Below are 14,832 nucleotides of genomic sequence, written 5' to 3'. Positions count from 1 at the left end.
GATTCTCTGGCAAAAGAAAAAGAGAAAGGGAAAAAAGGAAAAGGGAAAATAAGCTAAAATGAAAAGACCTTTCCAGAAACTTGAAAGATCTATAGGCAATTGATGTTCAATTAGAGTTTCCCAAACTGACTGTTCCACTACACCTTAAGAGCATTTTCTCCTGCCTGAATTACTCATGAACACGTCAGTGAACAGGATTCTAAGCCTTATCCAAATTTCCAGTTCAGCACATTGACTGCTTCTCCTCAGAGCCTGAGCTTTCCATCAAAGAGGAAAATCAAATCACTTTGATGCTATTAGTTCTCTCTAAATCCATTTGGCTGTTTCTTATAGCCTTATTAGACTCATAAGTATCTGGTCATTGCTAACCTTCCTGCAAAGACAGAAGAGGGGCTTAGAGTTCCTCCCTTGCATTTACACCCTGATTAATTGTGACCCTGCCTAATTTCACTCTTCTCTTTTTCACCTAATGTGTTTGTAGATCTTCTTCCTTTCTTTACCCCTAGTAAATATCAATGCACTCAGCATTTTATCTTGGCTGATTTTTTAACCCAGAGGGTTCTGACAGCCTTTGAGAGCCAGCTGCTCTCTTTTCCATTTGTGTATGTCTCCTTTAGTACCAAAGATCCTAACACAACACAGCCAGATTACCTTTCCTTGCCTTCTACATTCCTCTGCTTTTAGACAGTTGGCTCTTTTGCCACTATGACCTGAGGTTTCAGATTCACTTATCCAGACACTTTTGTACCATGAGTGATTCCTGGTTTGTCAGTTTTTCTAATAAAGCCCTCCTGCAGTACTGCCTGTGCCCTCAGCAGCAGCAGTGGGAGCTGGGAGAGCTGCAGAGCCCACCAGACATTCTGAACAAACCTGCAGACAGCTGTGGTTCAAATCCCTCCTGGAATGATGATTTCACCTGGGAGGCAATGCAATAGGTGACATTTTCAATTCTCACTAAAAGCACAGGCACATTATGATACTATGTGGAAATGAAAATTTAGGTTTAAGTGTAATTCCCACTAAAAGCATATTACAGGCCCAGCTAATCACTTCAGTCAGGGCCCTACAGGTGCTTTGCATGTAAACTCCAGACTAATGAACTGTCTCTGCCAGCTGCAGGTTTTGAGCAAGGTACAAATACTGTGTATTTTCTACTAATTTGAGTAATTTGGATTGCTACAGGTCAATAACTGCAGATCATCCAGACCCTTGAAGCCAGACAAGTAGCTGGCTACCAACAGCAACGACCCCTTCTAATTCCTGTTTTTTCCTCCTTATTACTAATTCAAAACCTACTGGGATGGATGACCATTATCACCAGACACATATAGACATGGACAATTTTGTGACAGTTGCTTTTATAGTCAGGATTTCAGATGACTAGGAGTAATAAAACAAAGATGATTCAGGAACATATGTTAGCTGTTATTTGAATGCAAACATTGTGAATATGTGAAACATATATTTGCTGTTCATACACTGACAACAGCAGACTCTCAGATGCAAAAAGATATGAAGCAATTTAGTCTATTGAAGATGCTCTGCTGCATGGGGCTGCTCAGATGGGACTCAGCAGAGATGGTTTCTGTTATGTCAGTGATTTACTCTGTAACCTGCTGTTGTATTATTTCTTTCCACTCACTGACTCTGATTAAGGGAAAAGGATTACTTCTGCCTGTGAATTTGTGCAGCACTGGATCTTTCATTCAAAATAAGACCCTGATCCTAGAGAAAACAAAACAATAAAAAACTTATCAAAAGCATCTCCCCAACCATACAAAAATATCCATCCTATACAGCCATGCAGCATTATTGGTTGTGAGCTGATAAACCCATGGTGGGTGCTGTATCTACAGTACACAATAAATAGGAGAAATGCAGTTCTGTCCATAGCAATGCTTCAGCACTGCTAGAAATCCCTGCCTTGGCTAAAGCAGCAGCTTCTATCTGTGCTGTGCTGAAAAGCAACAATTACAGTCATTTAATTGACCTGACCCAAGCGCAGTTCTGGAGCTAACATATACAAGATATCATCACCCAATCTATTAGGGCAGTATTGACATTTGCAGGAATTGCTTTCTGAAGATAAAGATGAAAAAATTTTGGGATTGATTTAAGTATTCAAAAGGGTTTTATTCACTGGTTTTACAGTGTAGCAACTGTCATTTCTGAAAGCCATATGGATTTAAATTGATTTGAAATAGAGTTCTTATTTAATTATCTGGCACAATTGCAGTTTATGAAACTTACTGATTACTGTGAGAGGCTCTCTGTGGCAAAAGCTTACAGCAAAGAGAGAAGGAAGTCAACAGATGAGAGGAGGATTGTTAATAGGCTGATGAAGAATGAAGACATACAAGGCTAAATCACCAAGGAGTGTGTTTTGAAGTTCTTGTGCATTTCCAGATTGGCTAAGGATTAAGAGCTTCACACAAAAAAGAGATTGAATAATTTCTAGGAAAATGAAATAATTTAGACTTCAAAGTGAAGCAGCAAACTTAAAACCGTAAAGCTGTGGAAGAAATGATGCTCTTAAAGAGCAAAAATATCACAGCACTTTTAGAACATGCAGAAGTCTAAACTTGTCTGCTCTCCTCTGCCCAGGGGGATACAAAAATGCCTTCTGCAGCCTGTACCTCCCAGAGGCACTGATGTAGCATGCTCTGGTCCTGGCACCCTTTCTCCTGACTTATTTTCACATAAGGGCATCAGCAGCACTGGGATAGGTGAGAAAGTCACCCATGCCAGCACATTCAAGGAAGATTTCATATAAGGATGTGTGGAAGGAAGGAGGGGGGAAAGGCAGCACTGAGTATTTATTTATGGATTTCTTCCCCAGGTTAATGGTTGGCCTCATCAATATTCTCAGTGATGATATTGTACCTTATTCTGCAAATCTGCTCTGGAAGACATCCTCAATTTTGAGCCTCTCAGTGTTTTAAAGGATAAAAACCCGATTGGGATTTTTTTGGATAAGACAAATCAAACTCAGTCACAAGATGTTCAGCTTTGTCACAACTGAGGTAGCTTGGGACATACCAAAAAATGAAATTCTAGCAGTCTACAGAGAGCCTTATGCCAAAAGAGAGTCGGGTGAAACTCTGGGGTAAGGCAGCAAGTTGGTGGGATTTGCAGAATGACAGTTCTGTAGTTGCTGGCTAAATTTCAGTCATCTTCAGGTGATGCAGAAACACTTGCAGTAATCAAGCTGTACATGTAGTGACTGAGAGCTGAGCTCTAGGGCATATGTGGCACCACAGTTTCTAAAATCACACCCATTCCCACAGGGTCTAGGGGCCTTAGTGAAAAGCATAAAGTTGCTCACAAGTGCATAAGAGAGAGCAGACATTTGTATCAGGTAAATCAAAAGTCTGATGAGTTTCTTACCAGCTTCCAGATGGTCAAATCCTGCAGCATTTCTGAGGTCTGAAGGAATTTTACTGAGCCAGCACCGGCAGTATTTGGTTCTGAAGAATTAAATACATTTCTGGCTATGGAACAAAACTCTACTAAACTTTAAAGATACACTTGGCCAACTGAAAATATAAACTCAGAGGCCTGAGAAGCATCAAATTTGCTCTGGCAATATTTAATTCTACAAAAACTCCTCCACAAACCATGTGTCTGTGGTTGCTTTTGCTTGAGGCTATGTTGTCTCCCTCCAGTTTGAGGAGATAAGAAATAATTGTCATTTTTCAGCCATCACTGGAAGCAGTCCCTAATACAGAAGGCCATGGTATAGCTCCTAGTATTCAGACTGATGCTTATTCCTGGAAAAAATAATGAATCCAACTGTGTCTCCCTTCAGCTATTCCTCATTATAAATGAGGGAACAGGAAAGATGCTGCTGCTTGCTGTTTGAAGGGATAAGACATCGGGTTTAACAGCACTATATAGGACACACTTTAATATCCTTTTATTTCTCTGTTTATTTCCAAAAGGAGGGGGAGGAATTGGGCTGAAAATGGCTTTCTAGATCAGAGTGGTAAGCTTACCTGATTCTGTCAGCCTCATAGCAAAAATTTCTACAAACCTTATTTTCTAAAATCTGAGATACACAGCTTGGGGGAGCAAAGCACTGGAGGTGTTTGTTGGTTAGGCAAACTGAGAAACTTATCCAAAAAAATCAGATTTCCTTCTGAGGAAAAACTAATAAGAAAATTAGGAATATAATTTTACCAAACTTCAAATTACCATGAGCAAGATAAAACATGTTCTTTTGACATTTTTGTACAAATTCAGAAAAAAAAATAATGCAAATCAAACCTCATGTTAAAACAATTAAAACTTTGGCAAGATTGGTTTCCCTTTGATCACACAATATTGTTTCAAAGACAGTTCAGCAGAAATGTTAAGTTTTGGCTAAATTTGTACTAAAATTCTGCCCTTCCCATGATTTGCAGTGAGCTAAAATACAAAAGAGACAACTTCAATTTAATTAAAATTAGGCTCCATTTTGAAGAAGCTCATTGCAGAAAGTGAGGTAAAATCAAGTTCTCAGATTTTTAACAAAGCCAAATAAGTTTAATATTTTCCAGAGTTGTTCTGCAAGGATCAAATAAAATTATTTTTTGACCATCTCAAGTTCATCTGTCACTGGTAAAATAAAATGGGCTTTTGTAAATCACACTCTTGCAACCACTCATAAATAAAGGGTACAGCTCTGTAAATCTGCATCCCTTATATGCCCTCTGCAGTTTTATGCCTAAATTAAAAAGTCAGAATCTATTTCATATTGTCAAATGGATCTTTAGCAAGTGGGATTTGTTTTCATATTGTTGTACCTGGTAAGCATAGTGAATACATGAGATTTTTCACTAAATTAAATGAAAAGATTATTGCTTTTGCCCTAAGCAGACATTACAGAACATGCCCAGGAAGATAAATGTAGAACACAAAACATAGCAGAAGATTGAGTACTTCTCAAAACCAAATTGAAGGCAGTAGGCAGCAAATTGGATTTTCTTTTACAATAACATGCAGTTCACATTGGACTACTGTAATGAATATTATAATGTGTGCTTTCTAATATAATGTCTAGTGATGCATTTCTAGAACTATTTCTCTAAGCCTAAGGATATTCTTGTTATATCATGGCTCAGTACATAGTAATGATAAGTTTGTTCAGTTCACTGCATAGCCTTAAGGATATCTTCTTCAGCAGAAAGGAAAATATTAATCTCTAGATTTCTCTTTCAGTTAAAATGATTCAAAGCTATGAAACTCAGCAGATTTACAATGTCTTCACACTGTTCAGCTCCCAAATATCTATGCTTGCCTTGAGAACCAGCACAAGCGCCATAAACAAGCATCAAATCCTTCCCAAAGTTTAGAAAAAACACTGAATTCTGTGGCTGCAAACCCAGCTTGGAAATGATGAGCCCAAACCATCTTGATTCTTCTACTTTTCTACATGAAAAATGTAGAGGATGGGTTATTAGCACACCCAAGGTCATGAGTGAGGGACCCAGGGTTTTCTGCTGCACAGATCAGTGGCTCTGTGCTGAGGATGCAGTCCCAGCTGGGCAGGGGACTCTAAGTGACATTGCCAGCAAGGTCACTCTTGGACCCAGAACTGAGCCCCATCCCATGTGAGACAATATTTTTAACATTTATGAGAAAATCTTTTTTTGTTGTGTTTGTAGATGATGGAAAGGGGCCGGTGTGTGCAGTGCACGGAGCGTAAAGAAATGGAAACAGGGAAATAAAGATTTTTTTTATACTGGATATTAAACTTTACTATAGATTTCAAAAGAGAGAAGAATAGGCAAAAAAAGCAATAATGTGAAATGAGACAGGATCATGTGGGTGAGAAGGGATGCTTGGTTGTCATAACAAAGCAATACCTTCCTGCACAATTCAGATCTTCAGGGAACATTTCTTGCTGAATTTAGCTTAAAAATAAAGCAATCAGAAAATACTGATATGCTGAGCCTCAAAGTGATAAAAAATGTACATGGATGCCAGCCTCGGGGATTACTGTATGTGTTCTATCAGATAACAGCTGAAAACAAGTTGTATATTGTGCTGTCTAAATGGTATTTAAAATAAAGAAGCCAAGGAGCTCTGCTGTTACCATGCAGTCAGGAAGAGTGATGGGACTGCCTGATGGTTCAAGGGCACCCACAAAGTGCTTCTTTAACAGAAGCAAGCTAATGCAGTGAAACAGAAGATAATCACTTTCAGGGCTCTAGTCAGAGGAAATTTAAAACTTGATTGGAAAAGTTATAAATATCCTGCATTTTTTAAACTCTTATCAGGGAAGAATGGATTTGATATTTAAGTATATAAAAATTTCTAGTAATTATGAAAGAAAAAGAAGAGTACCTTGCCTCATTTTAATGTTTTTTTTTCCCAAAGAAGATTCTACATTTCTTCAACAGAAGGAGGCCTGAGGGAGGTGTGGTGGCCCAAACCCACATCAAAACTCAGATTTTTTTGTAAAACTTGAAATACATAGAAAATGCCTGCAGTACTGTCAAAATAAGCTTAATGTTTCTGTCTTGGAGAAATTTCTGAAATCGTTAATATTCTCAGTGATATCCAATGTTTGCTCACCATTCCACATCTTTCTTGACAATAACTTTTATTGATTCCTGTGGATTATTCAGGTCTCATGTTTAGATTGTCAGAAATCTGGTGTCTAGGACTTTACAGTTTCCCATGACTTCCAAGCTTCAGACCAGTTTCTTTTCTAATTAATAGTGATTAGTTACTGCAGACATTATTCCTAGGACTAATCCCTCTTTGGAGCTAATCTGATACTGTGTCATTATTTATTTATTAGCTATTGATCATAGGATTTATGAAGTACAAGAACTCAACCAAAATAATGTTTCTTTTCAAAAAAATCAATTTTAGCATGAAGATTACAGACAGATGAAATTCCTGGGAAACACATTTAGTGATATTACTTTTTTCCATGTAGATGATCCCTTGATTGAATTGAGAAATCCATTATCAAATCCAAAATAAGGCAGCTATCATCAGTGGTATTTCTGAGAACACAGTGAGTAATAGCAACGCACCTTCCAGAAACTGGAGAAAGAATAGAAAAAAAAAACCCCACATCTTGAAAATGCCAAATCCATGCAGACTTGGAATGTGTCATCATGATGAAATCATCTTCCCTTAGAAGTTAGAGTGGATTGGCTGTAAAAGAGATACCCAGTCAGGAGCCAAATGGAACCCAGAGACAAGGAGAGGCAGCCCTGGGCCACTGCTGCTGATTTTCAAGGCTACACTGGAATTTCAAAGGAGGATGGCAAAAAGGGAAGGACAGCTCACAAAAAAAATTATGATTGGAAGGTGGCAATTTTCTATATTCATACTAGGCTTTCTTTTTCAAGTCATGACTGGGAAAAAATGAAAGATTTTCACAGGTAACACTAGTTTGTATGCAATAAACCCCAGCTTATTTAATACATTAGCTGCTATAATTTGTTGGCATGGAATTGTACAGGTGAAGGGCTTTTCTATTCCCATTCATCATGTGGTGATGCCTTTTGCAGTGAGCAAAGGAGCAGGATTTTCCTCATGAACTTTTGAACCTTTTAAAATGAAGTTTGTGCTACAGAGCAGCAGTTAACCAGCAAATGAGATGTTTGGGTTTTGACCAAGCAAATAAGCTTGGTCAGCCTTAAGACATCACAAACCAAACCAGATCAGGACACTGGAAATGAATCCATCCTTTAAATCCAGTAGGAATGTAACACATTTCCCTAGCATGTTCCAAGATACTATTGGTGTAAAAAATAATCAGATTCTGAACATCATCTATTTGTTCAGAGACATAAATGAATGCCTTATTTTGTAAAAATTATGTCAAGGAGAATAAAAAGAAAAATGGAAAAAAGAATACTAATATACAACAGCAAAAGTTAAACCCTTTAATTTCTTTTTAGACATAACAGATGCCTGCAGCTTGTGCTGTTGTGTTTAAGCAAAGCTGATTTGCTTGTCTGTAACTCAGTATTAAGCTGCAGATTAGTTTTGCAGTTTATTGTACATAATAAGCTTCTGAATTTAACCACATCCATTTGGAAGGGATGGAGGGAATATTACTTTTTAGCACTTAGGAGTTCCAATTTCCTCCAAAGCCAATGGTGATGAATGCCAGCACGCTCCTGCCTTAGGAACACGAAACTCAGACTCTGCTGATGAACTTGTGAACTTTCTAAGATATTTGGAGGCCGCCTACAGAGAATCTGTGCTTGACCTTGAGCAGATAAACCTCAGGGAGGTACCACAGTGAGCAACAGAAACTTCAGCACCTGAGAATTCTGTCCTTTACAGAAGCTGTGGGACCAAAACTACACACAGAGGCATGGAAAAAGGGGCATGGAAGCAGACAATTAAATGGACATAGAAACAGCAAAGTATTTCAGGCAAAGTTTGATAGCATTCAGGGAATTGTGATTGTTTACACTAAGATGAGTGAGGGATGAATAAGTAGGGCTGTAAACAATTGCAGTTTTACAGATTTATTTCCACGTGCCTCCTCTCTGATGGTATCGTAGGAAATCCCTTCAGACTAACCCTGGGAACAAGGAAACATTGCATGTAACAGAGCACAACTTTTCCATTCCTGCCTCCAAGGTCAGCCTCACCATGAACCTCTCCATGAGCTGGGGATTCCAAGGCTGCTCTTTCCCTCTGTCCCTGTGATCCCTGAGCCATCCCCTTGCCCAGCCCTGCAGAAAGAGGCTGACCTCTGCACTGCTGCAGGGAGAGCAGTGATTTAACCAGCCTTTTCCCTAAGCTGCTGGGAGCAATCCCAGCCTGGCAGAGCTCAGGGCTTCTGTTGGAAACCAGCTCTTTGATGTGGTAAAGCTCTATGGGGTGTGAGAAGAGATTTGATAAGCTTTTACATATTTTTAAAACGTGCAGTAAGAGAACTAAGAAGATGCAACAAGGCACTCGGGTCTTGCACAGCCCTCCCACCACGACCACTGAGAAGCTTTGTCTCTTTTAGAGCCAATAATGTCAGCAGATCTGCCTGAGGAGTTGCTTTTCCCCCTGCAGCCTTCATCTGCCACTGCAGTAGGCCTAATCAATAACCCTGCAAGAGGGAGAGAGATTTTAATGTGTTCAAAGGACTTTGCTCAGAACTCCTTTTTTTTGTACCAGCATCCCAGCTGAAAGTACCAGTACATGCCTATTTTGCTCATCATAGTTTTGTAAGTTACAGTAGCCTGAGGCAGTTCTTCCCTCCTCCCTCCTCCTCAAATGGAATGAATTCAGCCACGGGGTTTTGCAGCATCTGATCAATATTTACTTAGTAAGACAATTTTAAGAAGAACAAAAATATTCTTTTTCATGCTCTGGCCTCCTTTCTTTAAACTTGCCGAAATATCTGTCTTGGTCTGAAGCAAGATGTAAAGATTTTAATGAGAAAAGGGAAGTAATAGAATTGGAATTGATTCATTTTGAAATGTTCACAGTCATTCAGATTACAGCTCACACCGAATAGGGTTCATATCCAAAATAAAGGTTTTCCTTACCAAGCTGTAAAACCACTCACAAAGTGTTGAAAATTTATCTCCTGGAATATATACTTAAATTCAACTGGTTTTTTACAAATTACTTGTGGCAAAAAATGTGACGGCAAACAGTTGCAATGAGTTATTAAATTTTCTTTTTTCATTTTTGTATTAGATCTCCTGTATGCACGTATTTAGTCTTTCAAATACATTTCTGCCAGATAACACCAGTTAGATTAGTACAGGCAACCTGTGCACCCCCAACCTGTGCTGCGTGGTCAGCGTGCTGGAGGGAAGGGATGCCGTCCAGAGGGACCTGGACAGGCTGGAGAGGTGGCCCTGGTGTGGCTCTCATGAAGCTCAGTGAGGCCAAGGGCAAGGTCCTGCAGCTGGGTCAGGGCAATCCCACCCAGAGGGGTGAAGAGCAGCCCTGGGGAGAAGCACTCGGGGTGCTGGGGAGGAGAAGCTCGACATGAGCCAGCCATGAGCACTCCCAGCCCCGAGGGACAAACGAGCCCTGGGCTGCAGCCAGAGCCCCAGGGCAGGGAGGGGGCTCTGCCCCTCTGCTCTGCTCAGAGCCCACTGCAGGGCTGGGCCAGCTCTGCAATTCCCAGGAGGGAAGGAGGGAAGGACATGGAGCAAGTCCAGAGGAAGCCACGAAGGTGATGGTGAAGCAGCAGTGCAGGGAGCAAGCTGGGCTTACTCAGCCTGGAGAGGAGAAGACTCCAGAGAGACCTTGGAGCCCCTTGCTGGAGAACCTGAAGGGAATGGCTGTAAACTCACAATAAAGACAGACATTAAAAGTGGAGTAGAGCATGAACTTCTAACAAACTTATTTTGGGCATCTGGAATCATTCCCTGAAGACCAGCTTGTTTTAAATGCAAAAAGAGCATCTGCAGGACATCAGTGACAGTCCTCACAGGCACCAGGTTCATGAGGCCACGAAGCACTGAGATGTTGTAAGAGAAGTACTGAAAAACACCAGCCCCAAAGACATAAAGCCTGCTTTCCTGTAGACATGAGGGAGAAGGGACTGTTATTGAAATCTTTTTTTATCTCCCTAGAGATATATTTCTTGAAGAAACTGGGGATTTGTTGGATCATGTCTTATGCTGTCAGAGACCTCATAGATTTTTTGCATCTTATTCCTTTTAATAAACTGTTCTGCTACACTGCTATAACAAATCTCTTTCAGAATAAGGAGATTTTTATGTAAGGTTTATTGGAACTGAAATGAAGACTTTAAGTCACAACATAACAAATAATTTTAATTTCTAGAATTATGTAATTAGAAAGAAGACTTCATTTCAGTTAGTTGCCATCCATATTTTTTCCTCTTCTTGCCCAGCTAAAACTGAGGATGCAATATAATTGGAAACATTAGAAAATAACTGCTTGAAAATAGAGCTTTTGAAAAGCTTTTAGTCTGGAATTTTCTGAAACCACAGCTGCAAGTAAGAGATGAAATGGGAAAGCACTACAATAGAGGACATCACTATCTGATTTTCAGTCAGTGGCTAAAAAAGTTAGAAGCCTCTACACTTATTTCCTTCATATACATAAACCATGATCAGTGTTAAAAATGTATAGCACATAAAAGTACATCTCTAAACACTCCTGCACCTAGATACAGTTACATCTTTTAAAACTGCAGTGTATTCCTTTCGTGCAAGAGGGGGACTGAAGTGAAGGTGTCACTTTTGCAATATTCAGTCACTGTAGTACATGCTCAGTCATAAATCATGGCACCCCTGAAGGGGCATTTAATCGTGTTTTAAGTGTCTGTGGTTAAAATGGCTCTGTTAGTACATGAGAATATAACAGTTGTCTTGCAGAAATAGGACTATGATTTCTCCATACCCAGTTGGTGCTGCTACTATGTGTTAAGTCAGTCTGTTTCTTCCCATAGAGGAAATTTTAAAAATTATTTCTTTGCACTGGAGAATTTCAGTTTGAACCTTGTTTTGTTTTATCCTCCCTCCTTCTGCCTTCTTCATTGACCTGACACCCTGAACCAGACAAAAGCACTGTTGAGTCACTCTCATTAAGAAATTACCCACTCCTTTCAGATTCCCAGAACAGAACGACAACAAAACAAAAGAACAAAGTAATGGAAAGGAGATTAAAGGTAGAACTGTTCCTCTCCCTCTGTCAGTGACAAAAGCAAGGAAAGAAGGCCACACTCACCAGCCTGGGCAAACCCAGGATGAAAATAACACTCATGATCTGTCTTAGCAGAGCCGGATTAAATTGCAGCTTCAAGGAAATTGTATTTTCCAGATTGTGGATTTATCAGGAAACTAAAGTACAAGGTTTTACATTTTTATAATTCACTACATTTCAAAACTATAGATTTAAAATATGGGGAATCTGATCTTTGGAGTTGAAACAGTTCTTGACTCCAAGGGTAAACTCTTGTTTAGAGTATATAGCTTTACCCCACTGATGTATGAACTGCATAAAACAGTCACAAGAATATTTACACTGTCCAATGTATCCAGCAAAACCAAAATTCTTCTTTAGATTTTTATTTTTTAGAGAGCCATTATTAAGCTAAGAAAGAAGAAATTATTTTACTAACAGCAGGATTTTCTGTTAAATTCAACAACCTGGGTAACACAATTTAAATTTTGTAGTTATAGAAAATTCACAGAAAAATCCTCCCCAATGTTAGTCACTGTTCAATAGTTAGAAATAAATGGTTTTTCTAATGTAAACATGCTTTGCATGATTTCCAAGCTCTAACACTCAATTGGTATGTTGATGAGAACTTTGCACAATAAATCTGCATGGTTACCACCCAAGTAGGAAAAAGTGTGTATTGTATGACTGGGTTAACATTGGAGAGACAAATACTAAGATTTTCTAAACTCTGCCATCTGGAAGTGGCATTCAGAGTACCTTTCCACATCAAGTGCTGTCAGTGCAAGAGTAAGAATTCATTAGTAGGCCAGTTAAACCTTACTTTATTGCTGAATTTTATTATCAAGAGTCAGAGTAACCCTCACTCCCTAGAGAAAAATTCCCTCTCCTGAGATTCCCAGGAACACTTCACCTGCAAACTGCATTTTAACAAGGGAACAGAAGCCCGAGAAAGGCAAATTATCTGAGAATCAGTTCCATTTCTTACACCTGAGCAGATCCTCCTGATAGTTCAGTTCCCAGTCCAAAGAAAACAACTTGAAGCTCAGCCAGAACTGCAGGCAGCTATTGCTGTTTCCCTGCACAGCACCTGCTTCCAAGCACAGGGGAATTGGTTTGCTTCGTATTTGATTACAATGAACTTGACTTTGCTTCATTATTAAAGTGTGTTTGAGGGAAAAGTAATTTCATGTGGGTTTTTCCCAGTCCCCCTTAAGGGACTGGGAAATTTTATAGCACACAATTCTCTGTCAAACACTCTGGGAAAGATGTTTCTGTGTCTGCTACACCTGCTTGGAGACTGATTGTACAAGCTGGCAGATTCAGTAGGGGACTTAGGTCTTAGATTTGCCAGGCAATAAGAAAAGCTGATTTTGTAAACAAGAAACAGGAAGCAAAGCCCAAAGTCAGAGACCTCAGAAACTCACAACATGTGTACCTTCCTACAGAGACTGCTTTCAGAGCATACACATCTTTGCTAGTTTTTAGTTATGTTATTATTATTACTACTACTGAGGCTTATTTTTAAAAAGGCTGGAAAAAACCACTCTGTTTTGATGTTAAAGGGATGTAAAATTCTATCAGCACAAATCTCAAATGCTTCATTTTCTAGAGCATCTCTTGATAGTTATTCTGGGTCAGCAGATGATTTTTGCCATCCCAGTGAAATGAGCCATAAACCACTGAAAGCTGTGTTTGCATAAACTCCACAGGGGCTTCTCCAAGCTGAAGCTTGCCAATGTTCTGTGAGTAGAACATGCTCAACATGACAACACAGCAGCAAGTAGAATAAATCCTGTGCTTGACCTGTGAAAGATGAGGCCAAATTCCAGATGTACTGATATCTTTCAGTTCTGACAGGTGAAACATTTAATCTGAGTCTAAATACAGTGGTTTATATTCATCTGATAAATAGACTGTGGTATTTGATAATAATTTTTTTTCCTTTTTCTTGCCAATACTTTGTTGTTAATTTTAACTTTTGGTGTATTATATGAGCAGGTATACATGCTGACTTTGTATTATCTTTTAAAGTGGCCTCATATTTACATTTTCTTCTAGCAGGAAGAAATTTGATCTTTCTGGTTATTTTCTGATATTAAAAGATCTTTGATATTTTCCTGATCTAGGCATCCAAGGAATATTTGTTGTGACAGAATTCTTTCTGGTTAGGTGTCACATGCTGAAAATTATTCCTAGTATTAGAAAGAGCTAGTACTTAGAAGCAAGGTGACAACTCAAATTACTATTTTAGCTAACAAGTATGAACTCTTGCAGCATTACCTGACGGAAAGATAAGTAAATAATTAGATTCAGTTCTGAGAGAGAGACTTCTTCCCCACAGAACTTTTCTGTACTGTTATCTCCCACCATAACAGCTTAGCAAAAGAACTGTTTGCACTAGTGATAATCTAAATACAGACATTGCCTCAGACCAATTTAGCTGGAGATGGAAGTGTTTCTAAACAAAATCTAATAGCAATAATCCCATATTCTGGCTTTCACTGTGTTCTAGCTTCTTCCCCTTCTGGATTTGTTATTGGTTGGAAAGTCATCACCTTGGCACCTGGGAAAGGTGTACAGCTACCAGGGTCATTGCTCAAGAGCTGTTTTATTGGGATATGTTTACAACCTGACAGCATTTTGTGCAAAATGAAAGCTTTACTTATGGGATCCTGGTGAAAACCAGGGTTAAAATGGCCCTGTGGAGCTGATGTAACTCATCCCTTTGTGCCAGGGCAGGATCAGCAGGGGTGTTTACACTGAGACAGAAATCTCTCTGGCCCAGCTGCTGCTGTTTGCCCTTGGAGGCTGCAGGCAGTGACTCAGTGCTGCCCTGCCAGGGGACACGGTCCCAGCCAGCACCTGCCCCTTCCTCAGGGGAGAAATCCAGCCAGCATCTCAGACCTGCACCTTTCAGGATGTGCTCCCTCAGCACCTCACTCACACACACACACACTCACACACACACACACTCAGACACACACCCACCATGCTTCATGAATTCCTGCTCAGACCTGCTCCTAAGCACCTTCAGCAGGGAGGATTTAACAAGCTCCAAATGCAGCCTGGGCTGGTGCTTCTCTTCAGATGTTTTTTTCCAACACATTTCTTGCCACAAGGCAGAATTCTTCCCCTTGGCCTGCCCATCACAGGCATAAAGAAGAGCTCTGTCTGAAGCCTTTTTATCAGCCCTTCCTTTCCCAG

The sequence above is a fragment of the Fringilla coelebs genome (genome assembly GCF_963513975.1).
Source record: "Fringilla coelebs genome assembly, chromosome: 10".
Taxonomy (NCBI): domain Eukaryota; kingdom Metazoa; phylum Chordata; class Aves; order Passeriformes; family Fringillidae; genus Fringilla; species Fringilla coelebs.
The sequence above is the reverse complement of the archived record's forward strand: the minus strand, read 5'-3'. Positions refer to the sequence as shown.